We start from the raw sequence: 17,090 nt of genomic DNA, 5'->3' as shown, positions 1-17,090 counted from the left end.
ATTGAACTGGCTGGGCAGTTTAGACAACTGACTGAACAGATTTTTCATAAACTGAGTCATTGATTGACCAATTATGGGTGTTCTCTTGGTTGCTATATATATTTTATGTTGCCTTCCCAGGTGGTGTAGAGGTAAAGAATTTTCCTGCCAATGCAGGAGACACAAGAGAGAGGTTCAATCCCTGGTCAGAAAGATCCCCTGGAGTAGGAAATGGCAACCCACTCTAGTATTCTTACCTGGAAAATCTCATGGACAGAGGAGCCTGGCAGACTACAGTCCATAAGGTTGCAAAGAGTCGGACACGACTGAACACACACACATATATTTAATAGGCATAGGCAAATAAAAACTTTGGAAAATCTCATCTCTCTCCCCACTGCCACACAAACACACAACTTAATATCAATCTATTTTGAAAAGTTTCACTAAAGAGTTCAATAAAGTTTTAATAAAGTTAAACAGGTTTTTACATGAATTGTCCCAAAGCATTAAGCCATAAACATTTTCTACCCCAAATGCTATAATCTGTTCCCAAGGCTAGCCATTCCCTCTCCTTCTCAGGTATTACACCATAAGTACAATAAACTCACTAAATTCAATTTAATTTAATAAGTATTTATGGAGTATCTGCTGCACGCCAGGTCACTTTGCCAGGGACCCAGAGTTGAACTTCATAAAGCACAGTGCCTTGTCTTCATAAATGCAATAGTCTAGACTAGAGCAGGAGTTAGCAAATTACAGTCAGCTGGCCAAATCTTGTCCTCTGCTTGTTTTGGAAAATAAAGTTTTATTGGAACACAGCTATACCCACTGATGGCTGTTTTGGAGCTGCCATGACAGAGCTGAGTAATTGTCACAGAATTGTGTGGCCTGCAAAACCTAAAATATTTACTATCTGACCCTTGACAGAAAATGTTTGCTGTCCCCTTCTGTAGAGCAGGAGTTTCCATCCCTAACTGTAATTTAAAGTCATCTGGGGAGCTTTTTTTAAAAGAACCACCAGTGTCTAAACCACCCCAGACTAATTAAGTCAGACTCTCCGGGGCGTAGGGCACTAGCATCTCTGTTTCCACCAAAGCTCTCCCAGGTGATTCTGATGTAGAGCCAGCCTTGAGAGCCACTGGTAGATGAAAAAGACTGTTCATGTAATGATTCAGGCACTTGTGAACATTAAACAGGCAATCAGCCACTGTCTGAGAGTGCTGGTGAGTAACTGGACCCTCTCACCTTCTCCAGGAGGACAGACCAAAGTTTTCTGCTGCTCCCCCAGCAGCAGAGGCCTATCTCAGAAGGAACTGACTCTAAGACACTCTAGTCCAGGGAGAATAGCCAAAAAATCAGTTTCCTCCAAGAAGAGAAATCAAATATTTGTGAATACCCTTCTCCTTCCCCATGTAGTTAAGCTGATCATGCCCTGAGTTTTAATATTATTTCAGCACCAAAATAGATAAAATAGTCTTGTCTCACTATCAAAAGGACCCACTTTATTCAACTCCCCAAATTATTCAGCAACAGCACTTACTCTAAGAGGCGCTAAAGGACCTCAGTGCCTGTGAAAGTATCTGAAGGTGGGCACCTCTGGTCAGCTCCAGGGTGGGGACAAGGAACCACACTGGCAGCCTTGATTCAGACCTGATTTCTCTTGGGCACCATGTATGTGGTTCAGGTGGCTATGGAAAGAGCTAAACAACAACTTAAACATGCTAAGGCTCTGCTAACAATTCCTGGAGACCAGTCTCACAGAGAACAAAAGCAGAACCCAGGAGACCTCCACACACCTGGAGAAAACCTCAAATTCAGGTGATCTACATGATCTAACTTACTTTTCATTAAACAACTATCAATTACTAACTGTGGACCCAGGACTCCCTAGGCATTGAGTGACTTGATTTCAAAGCATTTAGTCTCTGCATATACAGTCACCCAAGAAATACATAACAACAAGAAATTCTGTGATTGCATTCCAAAGAGTGCAACTCGAAGTAGCAATCCTTTTCTGTCTAGAGGCTGAAGTTGTAGGACAGTTCTTGGAAAAAGATGCCCTTAAAAGCAGAGCCAAATTTCCAGCAGAGCCACAGTCAAATAGGGAAGGGGGTATCAGAACAAATTGATAAACACCTTTAAAGAAAGTAAAAACTTTTCCTTGATCCTCTTAGGAAGGAAATTACACTGACAAAGACCAATTAGAGGAGGAAAAGCATACCGATTTAAAAGAAATTTCACATGACATAGAAGTCTTCATAACTAAAGTAGGTAATGCTTAACTAAAGCAGTTAAGCCTGAGCAATTTTATACTAGGCTTGATGAAGAGTGGAAAGTCATGGGAAAATGTGATAGGATAAAGGGGTATGACTTACGGGTGGAAAACTATGGGAACAAGTCTTATCTGTTTGGACTCCTTGTGGCGTCCCTGTATTCCCTGCCTTCAGAGATAAGGGTGCTACAGGAAGGACACCTGTCATAGAATGATCTCTTCACCTGCCTCGGGGAGGAAGGGGGAGGTCAGGGAGCCCATTCTGCACCTGTCATTTTCAAATTCTTTCACTTTAAAATATTCTACTTGCCAAGTCACCATATTTGGGGGTATCATGTTGTGGACCATGTCACAGGGCTTAGAGACAAACAGTTGTGAGGTATCTGGAGAAAGGAGACATTTATTGGACTAAGAAAAGAACCACTGAAAGAAACAGGAAAGTGGGAAATTGTTAATTGTTAAGCAGAGTCTTATACCAGTTCAAGGAATAATTTTGCTCTCTTTGACACTCATCTCCTTCTTTAGTAAGGTCCTTGGGAGCTTAGAAGAGTCTTGGGTAGTCTGATGATCATTCTAGAAGGGTTCCCCAACTTCATACTTTGCAAGGCACTTTTGCATCTGTTATCTTATAGTGCCCTCTTAAGAACTCATGAATTAAAAATGGCTATCTCTATCTTAAAGAAGAGGTAGCTGTACTGGACTTTCTAAGAGGTTAAGTAATTTTCCCAAGGTAATAAACATAGTAGGTAATCAAGCTGGAATCTTAATACAGTTCTAAATGTTCAAGTTCAGTGTTCTTTTTACTACATGATGGTACTGGGACATGAAGTAAAGAGCCACTCTCTCATCATAAAAAATGCCAGCAGGAGTCAGGCTCCTTCTTAGGGCTGTCCCAGTCCTTGGGCCCCAGCTGTAAATAACAATGCCATCTAATCATTAGAACTTCAAAGATAGAAGCCACAGCTTCTCTTATGATCCCTGTGATAAATTAGGACTCCTATCCTTTAAACACACACTCAAGGACTGAAAGATGTTGAGGGAAATAAATGAAAAATCTGTATATTGCCCCAGGTAGATTTTAGTTTGTTTTGCACAATCAATTCATATTTCAGTACCCTGGCCTTTTGCGAAGGTTTAAAGGAAGAAGAGAAGGGAAACAGGGAAGAAGGGAAAGGAAGTGGAAAACTGATGCTGAAAAAGCAGAGCCTGCTTTTTGGTACTCTGGCTGGGTCATGTCCAGTTGTAAAGGACTGAGACGGGTCCAAATGGGGCCATCTAAATGGATTTCTTAGATGAGGTCTTGACAAGAACCTGGAAGCAGGTACCTACTCTTCTACACAGAAGCCCTGGCTCTGAGAACTGCTCACGTGAGCCAAGTTCTGTGAGGGCAGAACTCAGCTGGATTTCTGCTGCTTGAGCTCAGACCCTCAACAGCACAGCTCTCTCACATACATCCCTCAAGGATTCCATGTCACAGGTAAGGAGGGACATCCGAGAGGGAGGAATCTGGGTTATAGCTGAATCTATGCCTACTGAGAAAGTCCAGTGATTTTCAAAGTCAGGAGAGAGGGGTCGTGACTGAGGTTTCAAGTTCAAAAATGAAGAGAATTGGAGAATTGGGAGGTGGTCTAATTATAAACCATCTAAACCCACCCATCCTTCAAGGGGCAGGACAAATGTCACCTTCTCCGGGGGCAGTCTCCCTTTCTCCTCACGACTCCTGCCACTTATTTCCAAGCTGTCCTCACACTGTTGGGTAGCAGTCATTGCACTCAAGGGTATCACAAACTCGTTCCATAGCAACAGAGATGCAAGAATGCAGGGCTGGCCTTTAGACTATTTTTTCTAGAATCCTACATTAGGGGTCAGTAAACTACGGCCCTCGGCCCACTGCCTGTTTGTAGAGCCCATGATCTAAGAATGTAGTTTTAAGTGGTTGAAAAGAATGAAAGGAAGAATAATGGTTTGTGACCTGTGAAAATGACATGAAATTCAAATTTCAGTGTCTATAAATTTTACTGGAACACAGACACGCCCATTTGTTTATGTATTGTCTATGGCTGCTTTCACAATACAACTCAGAGTTGAGTAGTTGTGACAGAGACCATATGGCCTCCAAAGCCTAAAATATTTACTACCTGGCCTTTTACAGAAAAAGTCTGTTGATCCCTGGTCTACACCACAGTGAGAACTCAACAATGTTTGGCATATGAGGGAAAGTGTGAGGCCAGAAGGAAGGGAGGAAGGAAGGGAGAGGGAGGGAGGAGGTTTGGAAAGGGGGAGGAGAAAAACAGATATGAGAATGAGCAGAATAAAGAAAGGAAGTAAAGATAGTCGTGGAATTTTTTTTTTTTTTCTGGCTATGCTGGGTCTTAGTTGTGATGTGCAGGCTTAGTTGCCCTGTAGCATGTGGGATCTTAGTTCCCCACCAGGAACTGAACCTGTGTCTCCTCCACTGGAAAGCAGATTCTTAACCACTGAACTAGCAGGGAAGTCCCTCAGTCAAGGAATTATTTTGAAGGCTTGAAATTGAACAGTGGGTCATTTGGGTTTTCACCATGTTTGGGAGTGAGAATAGATATTTATGTTCCCAGATTCAGAGGCTTTCCCTGTGAGCTTTGACATAACATGGGTGGTGCTCCCAAAAGAAATACCAAGAAGACAGTCATCTCCCGCTGAGAGCCAAGATCCTAGGTCAGAGAGCTAGCAGGAAGAGCTCAAGATCTCCCAAGCTCTAGATAGCAGTCTGAATTGCAACCTTGTACCCATTCTTTTCATGCTTTACCCCTTCCATGCCCAGCCCTTTCACCCCCATCCAAGAGTCTCTTCAAGTTCCCCATCTAACCTGATTTCCCAGGCTTATCACTATACCTACTGCTCATGCCATCCTGACTGCTTCTCAGCAAACTTTCAAACATATGTCACAGAAACTTTTCAGTTCCACTTTTAGGTCTTCTGGAATCTTAGATAACCCAACTGCACTGGCTACTCTCTCCCCATTTGGGTTCACTCATCATTTTCCCAGCAACATCTCCCACTGGAGATACTGCATTTAACACAATGACTATTAAACACTGAATGTCGAATCACCTTTATGTGGCCATCTCATAAGGGATATCCCGAAGGGAGCCATCTTTTTATCTCTACAGCATTTGTAAAGTCCCCTCTTTTGTTCCTAATTTCATTTGCCTTCTTCCTGTTTACGAATTAATCCTTCCAGAGACACTATACTATTAATGCTTTCAAACAATCAACTGTTGACTTTGTTGATTTTCTCTACCGGGTGTTTGTTTTCCATTCTATTCATGTCTACCTTTATCTTTATTACTTCTTTCCTTCTATGTTTCTTGGGGGAGGTGAGGTTATACTGCTCTGCTTTTCTGACTTCTAAAACCAGAATTTAGCTTATTGATTTTGAGCTTTTCTCATATGTATTTAAGTCTAAAAATTTCTTTCAAAGTACTTCATTAGCTATATCCCATAGTTTTGATATATAAACTATTATTGTCATGCAATTCTAAATACTTTGTGATTTCCCCTTTGACAAATGACTTACTTGGATGTATATTTCTTATTTTCTAAATATACTGCCTTTTTCTTGTTTTTTTTTTTGTTGTTGTTGTTGTTATTGTTTTATAATGTAATTGCATTGTGGTCAGAAGATGTCGTCTGTATACTAATGACCCCTTGAGATTGGCCGAGATCTGTTGCATGGTTTAGTAAATGGATGATGATCACACATGTGTCATGTGCCCTTGAAAGAACTGTGCTCTGCAGATGTTGGCTGCAGTGGTCTACATATGCCCATTAAATTAAATTCATAAACTGTGTTGTTCAAGCTTTTCATAACCTTACTAATATAACCTCTCGCTCTTTCATCAGTTACTGAGACAAGTATGATAAACTTCCAAGTGCTATGATAGATCTGATCTATCTACTTTACCTAACAGCTCCCCTATTTTGATGTGTAACTTATAAAGATATAGTACATTTTTGAAATGTAATGTCTTCTGAGAAATTTGAATTTTTATCATATGATACATCTACATATCTCTAGCAATGTTTCCATCTGAAATTAACATATCAATCTCAGATTTATTTTCATTAGAATTTGCCTGAGGTATCATTTTCTCTCCTTTATTTTTTTCCATTTTCCAATGTCCTTATGTTTTAAGTACATCTTTTATAAGTAGCATTCAACTTAATTTTTAATCCAGTATGAAACCTTTGTTTTTTGATTGGAGAGTTTGTCTTATTTATATTTATAACAATTAATGTCACAACTAGATTTTTATATTTCTACCATTTTTATGGTATATTTTCTATTTCTCTGCTATTTTATACTTCTTTTCTAAGATTTTCTTCTATTCTGGGTTGTTAAGTCTCTTTTTCTCATTCTATTTGCCCCATTTGTTTGGAAATGACATCTACATGATCTGCATTTACTTTTTCATGGTTACTTTAGCAATTTTAACATGCAGGTGCAAATTTCATAGTAAATAATTTACATAATAAAATTATGTAAATCCAAATTTGACTAATACTGAGTCAGTGATGGACAGGGAGGCCTGGCATGCTGTGATTCATGGGGTTGCAAAGAGTCGGAAATGACTGAGCAACTGAACTGAACTGAACTGATGCCATATTACCCAAAATTACAAGAACCTAGAACATTTTACTTTGATTCCCCATCCCAATCCTTATTTTCATACAGTCAGTGTTTGCTAGTTGCTGTTGTTGTTTAGTCTCTAAGTTGTGTCCAACTCTTATGCAACCCCATGGATGGTAGCACTCCAGGTTCCTCTGTCCACGGGATTTCCCCGGCAACAATGCTAGAGTGGGTTGCTGTTTCCTTCTCCAGAGGATCTTCCTGACCCAGGAATTAAACAGGTATCTTCTGCATTGGCAGGTGAATTCTGCCCTACTGAGCCAGCAGGAACTTGCTCCCATTAAAATACTGCTTCCTGTGCTCATCACCCCTCTCTTTGTCCCAGGCCTTCCATCTATGACCACTTTTCCTTCACATGAAATTTATCCTTCAGGAGAGCCTTCAATAAGGATGTTTGTAGGCTAGTTATATTTGTCTGAAAAAGTACTTCAGTTCAGATCAGTTCAGTCACTCAGTTGTATCTGACCCTTTGTGACCCCATGGACTGCAGCATGCCAGGCCTCCCTGTCCATCACCAACTCCCAGAAATTGCTCAAACACATGTCCATCAAGTCAGTGATGCCATCCAACCATCTAACCCTCTGTTGTCCCTTTCTCTTCCTGCCTTCAGTCTTACACAGCATTAGGGACTTCTCCAGTGAGTCAACTGTTCACATCATGTGGCCAAAGTATTGGACCTTCAGCTTCAGCATCAGTCCTTCCAATGAATATTCAGGACTGATTTCATTTAGGATTGACTGGATGGATCTCCTTGCAGTCCAAGGGACTCTCAAGAATTCTCTAACACCACAGTTCAAAAGCATCAATTCTTCGGCACTCAGCTTTCTTTATGGTCCAACTCTCACATCCATACATGACTACTGGAAAAACCACAGCTTTGACTAGATGGACCTTTGTCAGAAAGTGATGCCTCTGCTTTTTAATATGCTGTCTAGGTTTGTCATAGCTTTTCTTCCAAGGAGGAGGAGTCTTTTAATTTCATGGCTGCAGTCACCATCTGCAGTGATTTTGGAGTCCAAGAAAATAAAGTCTTTCACTGTTTCCATTGATTCCCCATCTATGTGCCATAAAGTGATGGGACTGGATGCCATGATCTTTGTTCTTGAATGTTGAGTTTTAAGCCAGCTTTTTCACTCTCCTCTTTTACCTTCATTAGGAGGCTCTTTAGTTTCTCTTTGCTTTCTGCCATAATGGTGGTGTCATCTGCAAATCTGAGGTTATTGATATTTCCCCCTGCAACCTTGATTCCAGCTTGTGCTTCATCCAGACCAATATTTCACATGTTGTACTCTGTATATAAGTTAAATAAGCAGGGTGACAATATACAGCCTTGATGCACTTCTTTCCCAGTTTGGAACCAGTCTGTTGTTCCATGACTGGTTCTAACTGCTGCTTCTTGACCTGCATACATATTTCTCAGGAGACAGGTCAGGTGGTCTGGTATTCCCATCTCTTGAAGAATTTTCCACAGTTTGCTGTGATCTACATAGTCAAAGGCTTTGGCATAGTCAATAAAGCAGAAATAGATGTTTTTCTAGTACTCTCTTGCTTGTTCTATGATCCAATGGGTGTTTCCAAATTGATCTCTGTTTCCTCCGCCTTTCTGAATCCAGATTGAATATCTGGAAGTTCTCAGTTTCACATACTGTCGAAGCCTCACTTGGAAAATTTTGAGCATTACTTTGCTAGCATGTCAGATGAGTGCAATTGTGTGGTAGTTGGAACATTCTTTGGCATTGCCTTTCTTTGGGCTTGGAATGAAAACTGACCTTTTCCAGTCCTATGGCCACTGCTGAGTTTTCAAAATTTGCTGGCATATTGAATGAAGCACCTTCACAGCATCATCTTTTAGGATTTGAAATAGCTCAGCTGGAATTCCTTCATCTCCACTAGCTTTGTTAGTATGACACTTCCTAATGCCCACTTGAATTCACATTCCAGGAAATTGACTCTAGGTGAGAGATCACACCATCATGGTTATCTGGGTCATGAAAGTCTTTTTTGTATACTTCTGTGTATTCTTGCCACCTCTTCTTAATATCTTCTGCCTCTGTTAGGTTCAGACCGTTTCTGTTCTTTATTGTGCCCATCTTTGCATGAAATATTCCTTTGGTATGTCTAATTTTCTTGAAAAGATTTCTAGCCTTTCTCATTCTATTGTTTTCCTCTATTTCCTTGCACTGATCACTTAGGAAGGCTATCTTATCTCTCCTTACTATTTTTTGGAACCCTGCACTCAAATGGGTATATCTTTCCTTTTCTCCTTTGCCTTTTGTTTCTCTTTTCTCAACTATTTGTAAGGTCTCCTCAGACAACCATTTTGCCTTTTTGCATTTCTTATTCTTGGGGATGGTTTTAATCACTGCCTCCTGTCACGAACCTCTGTATATAGTGCTTCAGGAATTCTATCAGTTCTAATCCCTTCAATTTATTTGCACTTCCATTGTATAATTGTAAAGGATTTGATTTAGGTCATACCTGAATGGTCCAGTGGTTTTTCCCTATTTCTTCTGTTTAAGTCTGGATTTTGCAATAAGAAGAAAAGCTATGACCAAACTAGACAGCATATTAAAAAGCAGAGACATTACTTTGCTAACCAAGGTCCATCTAGGCAAAGTTACAGTTTTTCCAGAGTCATGTATGGATACAAGAGTTGGACCATAAAGAAAGCTGAGCACCGAAGAACTGATGCTTTTGAACTGTAGTATTGGAGAAGATTCGAGAGTCCCTTGGACTGCAAGGAGATCCATCCAGTCAATCCTAAATGAAATCAGTCCTGAATATTCATTGGAAGAACTGATGCTGAAGCTCCAATTCTTTGGCTAGCTGATGTGAACAACTGACTCACTGGGAAAGACCCTGATGGTGGGAGAGATTGAAGGTAGGAGGAGAAGGGGACAACAGAGGATGAAATGGTTGCACAGTATCACCGACTCGATGGACATGAGTTTTAGCAAGCTCTAGCAGTTGACTATGGACAGGCAATCCTGGCATGCTGCAGCCCATGGGGTTGCAAAGAGTTGGACACGACTGAGTGACTGAACTGAACTGAACTGAAATGAAGTTTGCAGTAAGGAGTTCATGATCTGAGCCACAGTCAGCTCCCAGTCTTGTTTTTGTTGACTGTATAGAACTCCATCTTCAGCTGCTAAGAATATAATCAATCTGATTTCAGTGTTGACCATCTGGTGATGTCCATGTGTAGTCATTTCTGGCATTATTGCAAGAGGGTGTTTGCTATGACCAGTGCGTTCTCTTGGCAACAGTCTGTTAGCCTTGGCCCTGCTTCATTTTATACTCTAAGGCCAAAATTTCCTGTTACTCCAGGTATCTCTTGACTTTCTGCTTCTGCATTCCAGTCCTCTATTATGAAAAGGACATCTTTTTTGGTGTTAGTTCTAGAGAGTCTGTAGATCATCATGGAACCATTCGGCTTCAGCTTCTTTGGCATTAGTGGTTGGGGCATAGACTTGGATTACTGTATTATTGAATGGTTTGCCATGTAAATGAACAGAGATCATTCTGTCATTTTGGAGATTGCACCCAAGTACAGCATTTTGGGCTACCTTGATCTTTTCTAGTGAGTCTTTAATTTCAGTTATCAAATTTTTTTCTCTAGAAATTCAATTTATTTTATATGAATCATTTTGATCATTCTTTGTAGTTTCTTAATTCTCATACTTTCAAGTTTTCCTTTTATTTCTTTAAATATATTGAACATTGTTCATCTGAATTACATACTTGGTAATTACAATAACTAAATTATTTTAAAAGCCTGATGCTGTTTTCAGTTATTTTCACCAGCCTTTATCCATGGTACTCGGTTTCCCTGTGTGTTCTGTGGTTTTTGACTGAGCAACTTTGCGACTTCATCTTTTGGAATTTTGTTGGCATGAGTTGCAGTTGTTTTTCCTCAAGGAATAAAAGAAAAGCAATCCAGCTTCTAATTAGCCCAGAACTATTTTCAATTAAATTCCCTACTTGAACTTTTTTTGGACTATACAGTTAACATGAATTCTGACCTCAAACACACATGAGAACAAGATTATAATTCTCAGGAAATAGTTCCCCCCTTCACTCAGCAACAAAGGTAAATTTTTTATCCTTGCCATATTCTTCTGAATTGTTTTTTTCCTTATCCACATTCATATTTATAATGCAGCTTTTTGAGGTTCTACAATTCTATGGGGGACCTTGTCAGACTTCCTACATTGGGGAGGTTTTATCTCTACATTTCCATGCCACCTTTTCACCACTGAGTCAGAATTCAATATCATTAGATTTCAGCATCAACTCTCAGGTCACAAGTGAGTACTGGTACTAACTTATTTATCATATTTCTTATTCTCCTTTCTACGTGGTCTCTACATACTCCTTCCTTTCATCTCTGCAGAATGTTAAAAGTAATATTGTTTGCATTTCACATAGCTTTTTTAGTTCCAATCAGAGGTGTTGATCATGGTGTTTAGCCTGCCATTCTGCCAAAAATTTCCAGCTGACACATCAGCTCTGGAATGGAGCTTTAATGCACTCAAGGCAAGGAAGACTCTGAAATAACAGAGAACCGAAGATTATCACCCATCATGTTGAAACATTTGAGATGCAAATTCAATTCCAGTTTGAATCTGGAAAATGGATCAGATTTATGCATGTGTATTATATTTTTTTCAATTTCCCTTAAATCTAGTCTCTATCCCACACCATATAGATTTCTTTAATCTGGCCACCTTCTTTTTCTCTAGACCTGTTACTATGAAACTGAAGTGACAGTTTCAAAACTTATTGCAAGTCTATAGTAACTAAAACAGTGTAGTACTGGCATAAAGGCAGACATATAGATCAATGGACTATAAGGGAGAGCCCATATATATGATAAAATGATTTTTGACAAGAGTGCCAAGACTATTAAATGTAGAAAATGAAAGTCTCCTTAACAAACAAATTTAGTTGAGAAAACCAAATATTCACCTGCAAAAGACTGAAACCAGACTTACACCTTATACCATATAAAAATTAATTCAAAATAGACCAAATACCTAAATGCAAGACCTAAAACAATAAAACTCTTAGAAGAAAACTCTTAGAAGTAAAAGCTTCATGACACTGGATTTGACAAGGATTTCCTAGATATGACACCAAAAGCACAGGTAAGAGAATAAAAATAGACAAATTAGATTACATTAAAATTAATAACCTTCTGTGCATCAAAGGAGACAATAAACAGAGTGAAAGGCAATATAAGAAATGAGAGATCATTTGCAAATCATACACCTGAAAAGAGGATAATAATAAGAGCATATAAAAGAACTTCTACAACTCAACAACAACCAAAAAAAAAAAAAAGTATTCCAGTCAAAAATTAATCAATGGACTTAAATAGAGTTTCTCCAAAAATGATATCAGTTCAGTTCAGTTCAGTTTAGTCACTCAGTCGTGTCTGACTCTTTGCGACCCCATGAATCGCAGCACGCCAGGCCTCCCTGTCCACCACCAACTCCTGGAGTTTACTCAAACTCATGCCCATAGAGTCGGTGATGCCATCCAGCCATCTCATCCTCTGTCGTCCCCTTCTCCTCCTGCCCCCAAATCCCTCCCAGCATCAGGGTCTTTTCCAATGAGTCAACTTCACATGAGGTGGCCAAAGTACTGGAGTTTCAGCTTCAGCATCAGCCTTTCCAATGAACACCCAGGACTGATCTCGTTTAGGATAGACTGGTTGGATCTCCTTGAAGTCCAAGGGACTCTCAAGAGTCTTCTCCAACACCACAGCTCAAAAGTGTCAATTTTTCGGCGCTCAGCTTTCTTCACAGTTCAACTCTCACATCCATACATGACCACTGGAAACACCATAGCCTTGACTAGATGGACCTTTGTTGTCAAAAATGATACTAATGACCAAAAAACATATTAAAAGATGCTCAATATCATTAATGATTAAAAAAAGTGCAAATCAAAGGCACAATGAGATATTACTCCACACCCATTAGAAAAGCTGCTATATATAAATTTTTAAAATGTTTCCAAGGATATGGAGAAATTTGAACCCTGTGACCCTTTGGTGGGAATAAAATGGTACAGCCACTATGAAAAACAGCATGGCAATTTCTTAAAAAGTTAAAAAAATAAAATTAGTGTATGTTCTTACAATTCCACTTCTGGGTACATGCCCGAAAGAATTGAAAATGAGGTCTCAAAGAGAAATATATATGCACACTCACATTTACATCAGCACTAGTCACAATAGCCGAGAGGTGGCAGTAACCCAAATGCCCACTGACAGAAAAATGGGTAAACAAACTGTGGGACTATGTATACAAAGAATGAAATATTACTTACCTTTAAAAAGGAAGAGAATTCTGACACATGCTACAACACGGATGAACCTTTAGGACATCATACTAAGTGAAATACACCAGTCACCAAAAGACAGATGCTGTATGATTCCACTTACATGAGGTTATCTCGAGTAGTCAAACTGACAAAAAGAGGAAGTAAAATGGTGGTTGTCGGGGCCAGGAAGAAGGAAATAGGAATTGTCTAACGGGGATTTAATTGTTTCATAGGGTTTCAGTCTTGCAAGTCAAGAGAGTTCTGGAGAATTCTATACAACACTATAATTATACTTAACAGTACTGAACTATATATACTTAGAAATTATTTAGATTGAAGTCTTTGTTATGAACTTTTTACCATAAAAAAAAAACCCACAGGAAACATTTACCAAGATAGGCCATATTCTGGGTTAACAAACAAACTTTAAAAGCTTTAAAAGAATTCAAGTAATTTATGAAGTCATGTGAGTATGAAAATTTCCTTATAGAATAATTTAAGGTATGAGTTAAATTTCCTTAATTGATGTATTTCTTATAATTCTAATAAATTATATTTTCCTCAGAATTTATGCAATTTATTAAAATTTTAAAAATTTTGATATAAAATATTCCCATCTTGATAATTCTTTTAATATTTATGGTGTTTGTATTAAATTCCTTGTTCATTTTTGATATTGCTAATTTGTGCTTTCCCTGTTTTGATTTTTTTTCTCTTAATCAGCTAACTTATGGTTTATCAGTTTTCAGTCTTTCAGAGAACTAAATTTTGGCATTATTGAATTTCTATATTGTATATTTGTACTCCATTTCATTAATGCTTTGACCTTAATTTATCGTTTCTTTTCCTTTTCTGGGTTTAATTTTCTGTTGTTTTTTTGTTTTGTTTTGTTTAACTTTCTGATATGGATACTTAAATTGTTCATTTTCTGTCTGTTTTCTTTTCCATAAGGATCTGTTGTGGTATATTTGTCTCTAGTCAGATCTTTAACTGCATCACAAAAGTCTGATATGTGATATTTTCTTTATCATTCGGTTACTGCAAGAGGAATGCTAAATTTTCCTGCTGTGACTCTGAATTTCTCTATTTCTTCTTTGGATCTCCTCTGAATTGTTTTGTACATTTTGGGCCTTTCTACGAACTGACCATATATTTGGACTTGCTATATCTCCCAGTGAATTGGCCCTTTTGTCATTATGATTATGTCTGTTTTCAACTCTAGTAATATTTCTGTGTTAAAGTCTTCTTTAATATTAGTGCAATTATGTTAGCTTTCTTTCAGTAGGTATTTTCTTATTGTTTTATTTTAAACCTTTCTGTATCTATATATGTATGTTGTATGCCTATAACTAACAAATAGTTGGGTTTGTTTTTTTATTTAGTCTGACAACTTATATTTTCTAATTGGTGCATTTGATCTGAATAGATGTAGTGTAATTACTGATATATTTGCATTTAGATATGCCTTCTTCCTATTTATCCATTCCTACAACCATTTTGTTTTTATATCATCTTTTTCTATCATGTCTTGCCTTCATTTTGAGTGACTGAATATATTTATTTCATATGCCTTCTATTATATTGTTATTCATTCTTTTAGTATAAGTGTAGGTATTGCATTTAGTAGCTACCTAGAGATAAAAATATATACTCTTGATTTATCAAAAAGTGAAGTCACTCAGTCGTGTCCGACTCTTTGTAACCCCATGGACTGTAGCCTACCAGGCTCCTCTGTCCATGGAATTTTCCAGGCAAGAATACTGGAGTGGGTTGCCATTTCCTTCTCCAGGGGATCTTCCCAACCCAGGGATTGACCCCAGGTCTCCTGCATTGCAGGCAGACGCTTTACCATCTGAGCCAAATGTAATTTCAGATTTTCACTTTCTCCTGAGAGATTCAAGTGCCCCAATACACTTTAACTACTTATAGGCTATTGTTATAGTACATTTTAATTCTATGAATTTATTCTTCCTACATGACATTATCATCTTATAGTTAATATGTATTTGTATCTAAAACCTTTGACTGTGTGGACCACAGCAAACTGTGGAAAATTCTTAAAGAGATGGGAATACCAGACCACCTTACCTGCCTCCTGAGAACCTGTATGCAGGTCAAGAAGCAACAGTTAGAACCAGACATGAAACAACAGACTGGTTCCAAACTGGGTAAGGAGTATGTCAAGGCTGTATATGTTACCCTCCTTACTTAAATTATATGCACAATACATCATGCAAAATACCAGGTTGGATCAAGCATAAGCTGGAATCAAGATTGCTGGGAGAAATATCAATAACCTCAGATATGCAGATGACACCACCTGCAGAAAATGAAGAGGAACTGAAGAGCATCTTGATGAAAGTGAAAGAGAAGAGTGAAAAAGATGGCTTAAAACTCAACATTCAAGACACTAAGATCATGGCATCCAATCCCATCATTTCATGGCAAATAGATGGGGAAATAACGGAAATAGTGACAGACTTTATTTTCTTGGACTCCAAAATCACTGCAGATGGTGACTGCAGCCATGAAATTAAAAGACATTTGCTCCTTGGAAGAAAAGCTATGACAAACCTAGACAGCATATTAAAAAGCAGAGACATTACTTTGCCAACAAAGGTCCATCTAGTCAAGGCTATGGTTTATACAACAGTCATGTATGGATGTGAGAGTTGGACCATAAAGAAGGCTGAGTGCCAAAGAATTGATGCTTTTGAACTGTGGTGTTGGAGAAGACTCTTGAAAGTTCCTTGGATAGCAAAAAGATCAAACTAGTCCATCCTAAAGGAAATCAGTCCTGACTATTCATTGGAAGGACTGATGCTAAAGCTGAAACTCCAATACTTTAGCCACATGATAAGAACTGACTCATTAGAAAAGACCCTGAAGCTGGCAAAGATTGAAGGTAGGAGGAGAAGCGGATGACAGAGGACAATATGGTTGGATGGTATCACCGACTCGATGGACATGACTTTGAGCAAGCTCTGGGTGTTGGTGATGGACAGGGAATCCTGGCATGCTACAATCCATGAGGTCACAAAGAGTCAAATACTGAGCAACTGAACAACAACAGCAATCCATACAGGTAGCTACTAAATGCAATACACTCATACTAAAAGAATGAATAACAATATAATAGAAGGTATATGAAATAAATATACTCAGTCACTCCAAAAGAAAGCAAGACATGATAGAAAAAGATGATATAAAAACAAAATGGTTGTATGAATGGATAAATAGGAAGAATACATATCTAAATGCAAATATATCAGTAATTATACCACATGTATTCAGATCAAATGCACCAATATACCCGAACTGAAAGCCTAATGTTTTTCTAGAGTCCCTATTCCTTTGCAGTCCCTGAACTCTTCCTTTCCCCCATCCTGTGAGACTCTTAAGAATTGTGCCTAGTGTCTCAGCTTCTTCCTAGAAGAAAGATAACTTCTTCTAGGACTACAGTATTTGCCACTGGGGGACACTGCTCCAAATCCCAGGCTTGCCTATATGTTTGCTCCATTACTCTCCCAGATCTTGGCCCAATCAGTTTGCACTGTCTTATTAGCTCTACCATGCCTTTCTAGCTTTTCTAGTTGTTCTCAGTGGGTGGATGTCCAAATCACTCTGTCTTCCATTACAGAAACCAAGACTCTTAACAGGAAATGTTTTTCATGAATCAGCAATATTAATAAGTTTCCCTTATTCTGTCCCTTACTTCTCCAACTATAACAACAAAGTCAAAATTTTGTCTTAAAGAAAAGATGAAAAAGCTTAAACACTAACAGTAGTCGGTATGTGCCCAATATGCTACTGGAGATCACTATAGAAATAACTCCA

The sequence above is a fragment of the Muntiacus reevesi genome, chromosome 3 (genome assembly GCF_963930625.1).
Source record: "Muntiacus reevesi chromosome 3, mMunRee1.1, whole genome shotgun sequence".
Taxonomy (NCBI): domain Eukaryota; kingdom Metazoa; phylum Chordata; class Mammalia; order Artiodactyla; family Cervidae; genus Muntiacus; species Muntiacus reevesi.
This window is presented reverse-complemented; position numbering follows the sequence as displayed.